We start from the raw sequence: 12,071 nt of genomic DNA on the forward strand, positions 1-12,071 counted from the left end.
TAATCTACCCACCGCCCTGTCCCTGCCTACTTGCAACGACCCGCCCTAGGCGACGAGGTACAACTGGGCGGCGGTCCCTACGCTGGCTAAGTGCACAGGAAGACAAACAGGGAACACGCAAGGGAAGGGGCAGTAGCCACGGAACGCCACGAGGAAACGGGGCGGCGAACGAACAGTCAGGACCAGGACGAAGTGAATACACCCGAGCGGGCACGGAGACAGAAGCAAGCCAGGGGCAAAGCAAAGCAGGTCAAGCAGAACTGCAGCAAGGCAGAAGCACGGCAGAAGCAGGCTGGAGCAAGCAGCAGTGGGGCCAGGAATCCAAAAGAATTACAAGCACTGAGGGAAAGCACAGGGCAGGTAATAAAGGGCAGGGGGCGGAGCTAACTCCGACAGACCAGGCCGAGATAGGCTCTCCCACTCCTGAGCCTGCCACCCTGGTTGGTGGGAGATGGTGTCAGTCGAACAGGTCTGGCCTCAGGTGTGGATTGATTAATCCCAGGAGTATAGCTAGATGAAGTACCTGGCAGATCCCTAACAGAAATTTTCCTTTTTATAGTAGATTAGTTAATGCCTTATGGGTAATTTTTAGGTTTATTTATTTATTTATTTATTTATTTTAAATCTTCCGGATCAATAGGGCTAAAACAAAGTTCTATAGTTTCTCCCATTCCTTCCCTTTCTACCATCCCTTGGTTGAACTTGATGGACATATGTCTTTTTTCAACCGTACTAACTATATAATAATGTAACTATTATTAGATCCTAAGAAGGAATAAGGACTAACACTTAACTTCTTGTGAATACAGTAGGAATAAATGGCTGCCTACGGGGAAACTTAATTAAAGCACATAAACAGTAAAGAGGTAATAAAGCTGAAAATGATAAGCCTAGCTATAAAATACACATATGCATACACATATATTTGTCGTCTGACTGGACTTAGTGAGCATGTAATTTATGTGAATATATTCTTTACCTGACTAACTATTCCTATGCTTGTTTGAACTGCGTCGTGTTGTTTTTGGCTAGGGTCTAAGCTTTATGTAACTACAGTATTAATCACGGTTGACAAATGGCCCTGAAGGTGTTGTTACGCTGGGGTATGAGGTGAGTTGTTTTACTAGCCACACATTATGTATTAACCACTAGTGAAATAATCAGTGCAACAACATTCTTACAAGCCTTACATTGTTAATGTCTCACTTGCTAGAAGTATAACTATGTGTTTCATGCCACCAACACTTGGCATAGTCCCACAGTTCAAGTTTTAAGAAAGGAAAATTGACCTTTGTAATTCGTATGTAGGGGGTTTTAACCAATAGAATAATAAAATACTGTGATAGTTTGCAGCAGGTTGTCAGCAATCCACCAATATGAAAAACTTCAGCTTTTGTACCCTGTGAATATCTTTTCTTTTAGAAGAAGAAAATGCATACCTCCCAACTTTCAAATATCGCAAATAGGAACAACCGATGCAGCACGCATATCAGCATTTTTTTCCGCATATCAGCATAATTTAAACCACACCTCTAACCCCGCCCAATCCCGTGCATACACACCCGGTTCAGCCCCCACAGTATCATGCTCCCATAGTGCCTCCCACAGTATAATACCCCTATAGAAATCCCCACACTGTATAATGCCCCTATAGTTGCCAGCCCATACAGTATTATACACCATAACTGCCCACACACAGTATAATGCCAAATAGCTGCCTCCACACTGTATAATGCCCCCATACAGTATAATGCCCTCATAGGTGCACCCATACAGTATCAAGCCAACACAGATGCCCCCATACAGTATAATGCCCACACAGATGCCCCCATATAGTATAATGCCCAACAGCTGTCCCCATACAGTATAATGTCCCTATAGCTGCCTCATACAGTATAATGCCCACACAGAGGCCCCACACAGTATAATATGCAATATTGCCACAATGCCCCTGTAGATAGTGCCACAGTGCCCACTGTAGAAAGTGCCAGTGCCCACATAGTGCCACAGTTCCCATATAGACAGTGCCTCACCCATTGAAGATAACACCACCCTGCCTGTAGATAGAGCTAACCGCCCCCTCGGTAGATAGCTCCATTGGGGCTCCCTCTAGGAGCAGAATCCCTAGTCAGAGTGCTCTAGGATATTTGGACAGTGACGTCAGGGGCTCCCTCTAGGGGCGGAATCCCCGGCCAGAGCATCGGCAACGTTCTGGCCGGGAATTCCTCTCCATGAGGACCCCACCTGACATCACTGTCCATATAGCATTGGAGCACTGTACTTCCTGGTGGGGCCACTGACCCCACTGTCCATAGATGGACAGTGACTTCAAGGGCTTTTCCAAGACAGGAGTCCCCAGCCAGAGAGCTTGCGCTATTCTGACCCGGGACCACAAAGTTGAATGCTGAAGCAGGGAGCTGATGCTTTCCTGCTTCAGAATTGGATTCAACTGTATCTGCGTCCTGAGGACGCAGATACAGTTGAAACCGGGACATACCACCAGCCGCCCGGGACAGCAGGACACCAGCCGGAATCCGGGACTGTCCCGCTGAAGCCGGGACGTTTGGGAGGTATGGAGAATGTGCAGCTCAGTATATTGGAAAGAACAAAGCTAAAGTAGATGTAGGCTAAAGTATTTTTTATTATGCTATTTTTAGATACAAAAATCTGTGCTGATTCATTTCTTAATACATTTTTATAGCAGTTGGAGTTCTGTTTTTATGATACAGAGATCCAATTCTTCTGCATACAGTCAATATAGATTTAAAAAATGACATGTTGAGTTTCTGCAGTCGCTACTAGAGGGAGCATGGGAGCTTACTGAATACTGTCTTATCGAGTTCAACGTGTAATAGTATACTGTTTGCTCCTAAGGTAACTGTAGTAGTGGCTGCAGGCAGTCAACATCTTATCTTTTAACCCCTTAGTGACCAGCCCATTTTAGGCCTTAATAACCAAGCTATTTTATCAGTTTTCTATAGTCGCATTCAAAGAGCTATAAAGTTTATATTTTTTCGTCTACATAGCTGTATGAGGACTTGTTTTTTGCGGGATTAGTTGTGCTTTTTAATAGCACCATTTTTGGGTACATATAATTTTTATATTAACTTTTTTTGGGGGGGATTATAACAAAAACCTGAAATTCCGCCATTGTTCTATGCGTTTTTAAATTGACGCCGTTCACTATGCGACGTAAATAACATGTTACCTGTATTCTATGGGTCGGTACGATTACGGCGATACCACATATGTAGAGGTTTTTTCATGTTTTACGACTTTTGCACAATATAAACACTTTTGAACTAAAATTATTTGTTTTTGCATCATCGCTTTGCAAGAGCCGTAATTTTTTTATTTTTCCATCAATGTAGTGATTTTTTGGGCTTGTTTTCTGCGGGACAAGACGTAGTTTTGAATGGTACTGTTTTGGGGTGCATGGGACTTATTGATTCATTTTTATTATGACTTTTTTGGGGGGCAATGGAAAAAAATTGCAATTTCGCCATGGTTTTTTGCGTTTTTTTTTACGGTGTTCACCTTGCGGTTTAAATGACATATTAACTTTATTAATGGAGTCATTACGGTCGCGGCGATACCACATATGTGTACTTTTTTTTTTTTTTTTTTACACTTTTACTAAATAAAACCACTTTTTATGGAAAAAAATGATTTTATTTATTTTTTTACTGTACTTTTCATTAATAATCTTTATTTCACTTTGATTACTTATTTTATTAGTCCCACTAGGGGACTTTACTGTGCGATGTTCCGATCGCTGCTATAATGCTTTGGTATACTTCGTATACCAGAGCATTATTGCCTGTCAGTGTAAATCTGACAGGCAATCTGTTAGGACGTGCCTCCGGCGCGTCCTAACAGGCATATGTCCAGGACAGACCTGGGGGCTTTTATCAAGCCCCCGGCTGCCATGACACCCCATCGGAGACCCGCGATTGCATTCGCGGGCCGCCGATGGGTGACAGGGGGAGCGCACACCCTTTGTAAACAAAGTTAAATGCCGCGGTCGCTATTGACGGCGGCATTTAACGGGTTAAACGGCCGCGATCGAAGTAAACTTCGATCGCGGGCGTTGGAGCAGGAGCTCAGCTGTCATCAGACAGCAGAGTCCCGGCTCCTGCCTGCACGGGAGACCCGTGCAGGACTTAGACTAGGCTGACGTGAAAAGGCGTCAGCCTAGCCTAAAGCCCATTAGTGACTCACGTGAAAAGGCGTATTGGTGGTCACTAAGGGGTTAAGGGAAACCTGTCAGGTAGCTTATGCTGCCCTCAGCAAGGACAGCATAAAGTAGTAACAGACACACTGATTTCAGCAATCTGTCACTTTTGTCTTTCTGTGGAGTACTTTTTGTGTACTCAAACAGGGTTCACTGTGTGAGTACACAAAAAGTGCTCCACAGACAGACAAAAGTGACAGACAGAAGAGGCTGGACGGCAGCACGGAGGGCTTAACGGGAAGCCTCCATGACTGCCATAGGAGGGACAGCCAATAGGGGAAGAAAGGGTTAGTTGAGGCAGGGGGAGGGAGGAGATGGAGCGGGGAGGAGCCGGGGGTGCTGCTGTTCTTCCCGCTGTTTTCGGCATTGAGCCGGGAGGAGCAGCAAGTAAAATAATCAGCTCCCCTGCTCCGGCTTACCTGATAGGCGAGCAGCAGCAGTGGATCACGATCCGGGCTGGCTGGATGAGTCAGGGGCGACGCTGGCCCGGATCCTTCAGGCAGGCCCGTCTTCGCGCCGAGCCCGGCGCTCTGTGTCGGCGGCCCGCAGGGATGCGCTCCCCTCCCCCGCCCCTGTCTCAGACGCTGGTCACAGGGTGGTGGGGGGAGAGGTGAGGATCACTGCCCCTGCTCCGATAAAGCAGGGGGTGTCAGGGGAGCGGCGGTAGCTCAGGCTAGGTCACCCCGCCGCTCCCGCCACCTGATCGGGGGAGTCCGGATGTGGCCCCGCGGGCCCGCGTCGCAAGGGGAGCCCTGGCAGGAATCCCCAGCCGCGACGGAGCTCGGCGGTTAACAGGGAGTCGCAGGCCGGGCTCCCTGTCACACTTCCACAATCAGAGGTAGTTTTTCGGCATGCAGTCCACGGCCGCCCCGCATGGTGATGTTCCGGCCAGGGGGCAGGCTTCTTCAAGAGCATCGGTGAGGACGTCAAGATCGGCGACGACGACGCGGCAACAGGTTCGGTCGGGAATCTGGGTCCCTGAGGTCGGGTGGCAGGTTGTCGGCTCCTCTGCCAGCGTGCCTGGATCCCTGTGCGGAGATGTCGGTGCGAGACCAATCGGCAGCAAGAGAGGATCTGGAAGATGGGGGAGCTGGATGAGTCGCAACGCGGTCAGAATTTTCCGGCTGGCGGGAACACAGCGCCTGGGCAGCCTGGTGAGTGTATAACTCTTACTCTACCGTATTCAGCAATGTTCATGTCGGGTGTTGGGGGTGGGGGCAGCGAGCGCGGAAGTATCGGTGTTAGCGTGAGTTGGTCGGGCGATTGGATAGGGCAACGGCGCCTGTAGTTCCAGCGGGGTCCCCGGGGGGAGGTCCGTGACCGGATTTGGAGGACAATGTACGTGGTAATTTTCTTTTCTGCCGCTTGCTAAAGTCATTTTGGAATGGCAAGCGGGATGAGAGTAAGAAGGGGGAAGAGGAACGTCGGCGGTATAGGCTTATCCCGCAGACGTTCGTCAATTGGTCCCAAGTTTTGCTATTTGGCAAGCGTGATCGGAGGAAAGGTGCCAAAAAATTGCTTGGCGTTGTTTTATTATTGGTATGCCATCGGGTTGGCCTATCGGGCGTACAGGGGGAAGGGAGATTGTTCAGGGGCATTGTACGGTGTACGTCGCTACCAAAAACATGGCAGTCTCCACTTCTCGGTGTTGTCTTTTGGTCCTAGAGGTTGACTGGCGTCTATCCTCTTTTGTCAGGCTTGGTTGCGGTCTGGCCGGCGATCAGGGGATCAAAAAGGATATTGCGCGGTGGTTACGAGTTGCGGCCCGGTTAAGCAGTCCTTTCCCGGGAGCGTGGGCAAGGTGGTCAGTCTAGTCAGTCCGGACAGGGCTCTGGGTCAAAGTTGGGGTTCTGATGGCAATTTCACGATGGCCGATGTAAGTTTGGTGCCACGTGTAGATTTGAGCGTGTAAGTGCGGAGCGCAACGGGTCCTTGCATTGGGCCGGAAAAGGCATGCGAAAGGTAGGCGGCCGGGCCCGCAGTCTTCTGCCGTTGGTCCAGGGGCGGTCGCCGGTGAGGGTGAAAAGGATGGCCCAGTATCTAAGTGAGTGTCCGGATAGGGGTGCAGCTAGGATAATTTACGAAGGGTTTTTGTGTGGTTTTTTGTTATCCCTCCTCCTCCACACGAGGTTCCGGTTACCCGTCACAACCTTGAATCGGCTTATTTGCACTCGGCGGTCGGCTCGGGTAAACTTTGGAAGGAAGTGTCGTTGGGTCGCGGGCTGGGCCGGTTGCCGATCCGCCGATAGAGAATCTAGTGGTATTCCCCTTTGGGTTTTGGGCCAAAGCGGGGCCTCATAAATTCCGGCTGATTCAGCATTTGCTTTCCCAGGGGATCGTACGTGAATGAGTGGATAGATAACGACTTATGCTCGGTTGTTTACGGGTCATTCGACACGGCGGTGCATTAGTGCGGTAGGCGGGGCCCGGGTCGGTGGTGGCAAAAACTGACCGCTAGGCAGCTTTCCGGTTGCCGCCTGTACATCCAGAGAGCCAACGGCTGTTGGGTTGGCTTCCGGAACGGGGGGTTTTATGTCGATAGGTGGCTTCCAATGGGATGCTCTCGGTCTGGCGCATGCTTTGAAGCAGTTAGTAGTTTCGTGGAATGGGTGACGAAGGGCGTAGCTGGGGTGGATTTATTAATACATTAGCTTGATGAGTTAGTGCGTCGGCTCTAGCGGTTCCCCTGTTTGCGGTAACGCATTGTATTCATCGCAGAAGGTTGCGACGGATTTTGGAATCCCTCTGGCGCCTAGTACAACCGGGGGCCCGGTTTCTACCATTTGTTTTAAGGGATCGAAATGCATTCAGTCGCAATTTAGTGCAGGCTTCCTGAAGGAAAGAAATTACTGCCATTGCGGCAGGAGGTGAGGCGGGCTTGACGATTGAAGAAGATCATTTTGCGCGATCTCCAGTAGCTGCTGGGGAAGTTGAAATTTGCCTGTCAGATTATGCCAAGGGGTAGAATTTTAGTAGGCGATTGGCGGCAGCAACGGCGGGTATCCTGGCATCCCGCTATTTTTTGGGAGGATTGGTTTGGATCACAAGGCTGATCTGCAGGTCGGGGATGCGTTCCTAGGACAATATAACGATAGATCGCTGTGGATGTCACCGGTAAATGATATGGGCAAGTTGGAGCTGTTGACTGATGCGGCGGGGCCGGTGGTTTTTGGCGCATAGGCAGGTCAATGGTGTGCGGGGAACTGGCCGGATAGCTGGGTGACCAGGGTCTTACGCGGAATCTGGCCCATCTTGAGCTCTCCCCAGGGTGGTTGTGGTGACCATTTGGGGGGGGGACAGGCCCAGGAATAAAAGGTTCGGTCCCACTGCAATGATATGGGGGTGGGTTAGCAATTAACTACTTATCAGCTTCTTCTCCACCTGTGGTTTCAGTTTTGTGTCATCTAGTTTTGGTGGCTTGTCTTAAACACGCGGGTTGTTGCGCTGCAGGTACCAGGGGTTTCCAATTGTATTGCTGATGCTCTTTCTCGCTCGCAGGGGGATCGATTTCGCTAATTGGCACCGGCAGTGGAGCTGTTCGGTTTGGTTTGCCCGGAGCATCTCTGGGATCGGGTTTTCGGTACCGGGGAACGGTTGATGGGGCGGTCGCTGGCTAGGGTGACTTGTAGCACTTGTTCGGCTTGTTGGCAGCAGCGGGAGGAGCGGGCAAGAGTTGGGGTAACATCAGTACAGAAAAGGACCGGTTGGTAGCATGGTTGTACTGGGGGATGTTGGGGAGGTGGTGGGGGGGTCGCATCGGGGGTATGCGTCCCCCAAAAAAGGTACATGGTTTGAAGACTTCATAGGGGTTATCCCTTTGAAGTGGTCTTCTGGTGGTTGTAGCCATCTGCAGAGGTGAGCGGGGCCTCCGAGCTGGTTCACGGCTGGAGGTAAGGTGTTGGTGGTGGTTGCAGATGGCTAACTCGAGGTAAAGCGTATCTAAAAAGTTTTTCCCTGGCCAAAGTGAGTAGTTTGTTGCTGGTGGGGCATTTTGATTTAAATCACGGGGTTTCCAGGATGTTTCCAGGAGGTGTCCAAGATGTGACCCAGATGTGGGTCTGTGGGGGGATAGACTAGAGTTGTTTTCGGCGGTCCAAGACTGATCAAGTGGGTCGGTGGGGTTCTGCCCTTCCGGGGTCGGCGATGTGTCCGGTTGCTTTTATGGTTGTTTTCAGCCATGCGGTGGGGTGCCGGAGTCGCCATTACTCCGTCATGAGAATGGCTCGATTTTGTCCGAGTATCAAGTTGGTGCTAGATGTTAAAAATGCTTGGCTGAGGTTGGCGTGGGGCAGGGGTATTACCCGTCCCACTCATTCAGGATATGCGCTGCTACTGAAGCGGGGCGTTGGGGGTTGGAGGATGAGGGTGTTCGTCGCAGTAGCCGATGGGAGTCCGATGGGTTTCGGTCTTACGTGCGCCCTCATTTGTTGGGTGTGGGTAATGGTGTTTTGATTGTTTTCATATGAGGTGCTTGTTTTATTTTCAGATCATCGCCCTTGTCTTGGGGCGGCTTTTGGGACAATCTTTGGGCACTGGGGGATGTCTGGGGGTGCGCCCGTTTCGGGGGTTGGTGCGGGAAATTAAGCGCAATTTATTGTGTTATGGGCATCTTATCCTCACCTAGTGATTGTGTGGTCGGACATAGTTCCAAGGAAGATTTGGCGTTTAGCGAGATCAGCCGAGAAGGTGAACAAAGCCCGCAGTTAGGTAAACCGGGCGGTGTCACATTTTGTTGCCAAGAATGGGGGCATTTGTGTTTGTCACATGGACCTAGAGTCAGGAGTCGGGAATTATTGGAGGGGTGAAGGGGTACATTTGACCGAGGTTGGAATTGATCATGGCTTTAGCAGACGGAATTGAGAGGGCGGTGATGGTTTGGAGGGACTCACAGGCTTAAGGTGGTCAAGGCCTGTTTCGCTGTGGCGGGGGGAGTCCTTGAGGTTGGTCAGTACAAAATGGTGGGGGGGTCGCATCGGGGGTATGCGTCCCCCAAAACGGTAGATCATTTGAAGACTTCATAGGGTGTTATCCCTTTGAAGTGGTCTTCTGGTGGAAGGTATATCACTTGAAGGCTTCATCGGGTGTTATCCCTTTGAAGTGGTCTTCTGGTGGAAGGTATATCATTTGAAGACTTCATCCGGTGTTATCCCTTTGAAGTGGTCTTCTGGTGGTTGGAGCCATCTGCAGAGGTGAGCGGTGCCTCCGAGCTGGTTTACGGCTGGAGGTAAAGAGTTGGTGGTGGTTTGCAGATGGCTAACTTAAAGGAAATCCGGTGTTAAAAGGGCTTCAAGGACTTCCCCTGCTCTGTTAAGTGTTAATAATGTTGATTGTTATTTATGATTCTGACCCATGTTGGGTCATGGAATTATAGGAGGAATTCTCTGGTCGAATTCCTAAGGGAGTTATCCGAATGTTTCGGATTAAATTGCATTAAAATAATGTCAATTAATAAACGGCTGCTGTGGCCATTTCACATCCAACCTCGGTTGTCACGTGTCTTTATGGGAAGGGAAAGGGGAATAAAAGGTTAACAGGGTCAATCAGCACAGGACTCTACTTAGGCCAGTCATGCTGAAATCAGTGTATCTGTCACTACTTTATGCTGCCCTCAGCGAGAGCAGCATAAACGACCTGAAAGGTTTCCGTTTAAAAGGACTTTTAAACCACTTATGGTAATCTAATATTATACCTATATTATACAGTACATAAGAAAATGGCGACGGATCTCTGTGAACACCAATGGCACCTAAACACTTTATATAAATAAATATGCATTGCTGCTGAATCTACTTACAATAGTGAGGTTCTTAGCGCACATTTTCATCAAATTGTTTGAGCCCACCTGCCACGACAAGGTGACCTCTATACAGTGGGTCCCTACGCTCAGGGCCGCCATCAGGAATTTCAGGGCCCCCTACAGCTAAATTTTCTGGGCCCCCCTACCGTGGCACCGCCTGTTAACGGTACTCCTTCCAGCACTATATCATGGTACCCAGGGCCGCCATCAGGGGGGGTATTATGGGTACTGATGTGAGAGGCCCGGCCAAACCTAATTGAAAGGGGGGCCCGGCAAAGTGCCGCGACTTGCCTTTGGTAGAAAAAAAACAGGCCCCTGCAATGGGGCCCGTTTTTTTCACCAAAAGAATGTCATGAGCTGCGCCCCCCCTTTCAATTAGGTTTGGCCGGGCCTCTCACATCAGTACCCCTAATACCCCCCCTGATAGCGGCCCTGGGTAGCATGGGGGCCGTCAAACACGGCCGCCCGTGCGACCGATCGCGCGCACCCGCAAACTCCCGCGCATGCGCACCGGCGACCGCCTGGAACCGTGCACCGAATTTTGAGGCAGATTTTGACCTGCCCACACTATCTTGCCGCGTTTGTTGCCCGCGGCGATTGAGGACAGCAGACAGAAAACGCAGCGAAAAATGCATTTTCTGCCTCCCATTGATTTCGATGGGAGGTCAGAGGCGGAACCGCGGCAAGAAAGGACGTGCTGCTTTTTCTTTTTTCCGCGACTGACTCCCATTGATTTCAGATTAAATCTATGGGAGGCGGTTTTGGAAGTTGTTTGGTGCTGATTCTGACGCAGTGTCCGAGTCAATATCAAGGGCCAAAAACTCTGTGAACTGGGCCTTATTGTTAGGGCTTATTCAGACGAACGTGTAATACGTCCGTGCAACGTGCGTGATTTTCACGTGCCTCGCACGGACCTATGTTACTCTACGGGGCCGTGCGGGCTGTCAGTGATTTTCACGCAGCGTGTGTCCGTGTGTCCGCTGCGTAAAACTCACGACATGTCCTATATTTGTGCATTGTCCGAGCATCACGCACCCATTGAAGTCAATGGGTGCATGAAAATCACGCCCAGCGCTTCCGCAGCCGTATAAACCATGAATGAAAACAGAAAAGCACCACGTGCTACAAACATACAAACAGAGTGTCATAATGATGGCGGCTGCGCGAAAATCACGCAGCCGCGCATCATACGCAGCTGACACACTGAGCGGTTATGGACCTTTTGCATGCGCAAAACGCCACGTTTTTGCGCGCGCAAAAAGCACACGCTTGTGTAAATCCGGCCTTAGGGTAGGAACACACTAGGCATGAACGCTGCGGATTTTATGCAACACATTTTATTGTGGAAAATCCGCAGCGTATCACAGTCGCAGCAGAGTGGGTGAGGTTTGAACAAATCTCATTCACACGCTGCAAAAAAAATGGACCTGCAGTGTGGCTTTTTAAGCCACAGCGTGTCAATGTATTCTGTGGAATCGCCGCTCCTCTGTTGCGGAAATGCTGCGGTTCTGCCGCAAAAATCACAAATGAGAAAAAAAAAAGGCACTTTTTTAAATTTATAAAAAAGTCTAGACTTCCCCGGCCGTAGTCCTGGTGACGCATCGCTCTCTTCTAAACTTAGCCCCGCCTCCTGTCATGACGTTTCATCCCATGTGACCGCTGCAGCAGTCACATGGTCTACAGCGTCATCCCAGGAGGCGGGGCTACGTTCAGAAGAGAGAGACGTGTCGCCCTAAACTACGGCCGGGGCAAGTCTAAACTTTTTTTTCCCTACAGGATTCCCGCAGCGGACAAGCCTCACCAAACCTGCGCCACTATTTGGTACGGTTTTTCTGGCAGAATTCCCTGCGGCTACCGGGGCGGATAAGCTGTGTAGTTTTACTCAGCATATCCGCCTAGTGTGTCCCTTATGATGTCGCTCCTGGAGCTGCTGCCGGTCTCTAAATAGGCAAATGGTTCAGTAGAATTTGGAATTATTTTTTTTTGTGAACCAGCTTAAAAAAATACAAAACTTTTGTGTTAGGGCCTGTTCACATCACC

This window comes from Rhinoderma darwinii, chromosome 1, assembly GCF_050947455.1.
Source record: "Rhinoderma darwinii isolate aRhiDar2 chromosome 1, aRhiDar2.hap1, whole genome shotgun sequence".
Taxonomy (NCBI): domain Eukaryota; kingdom Metazoa; phylum Chordata; class Amphibia; order Anura; family Rhinodermatidae; genus Rhinoderma; species Rhinoderma darwinii.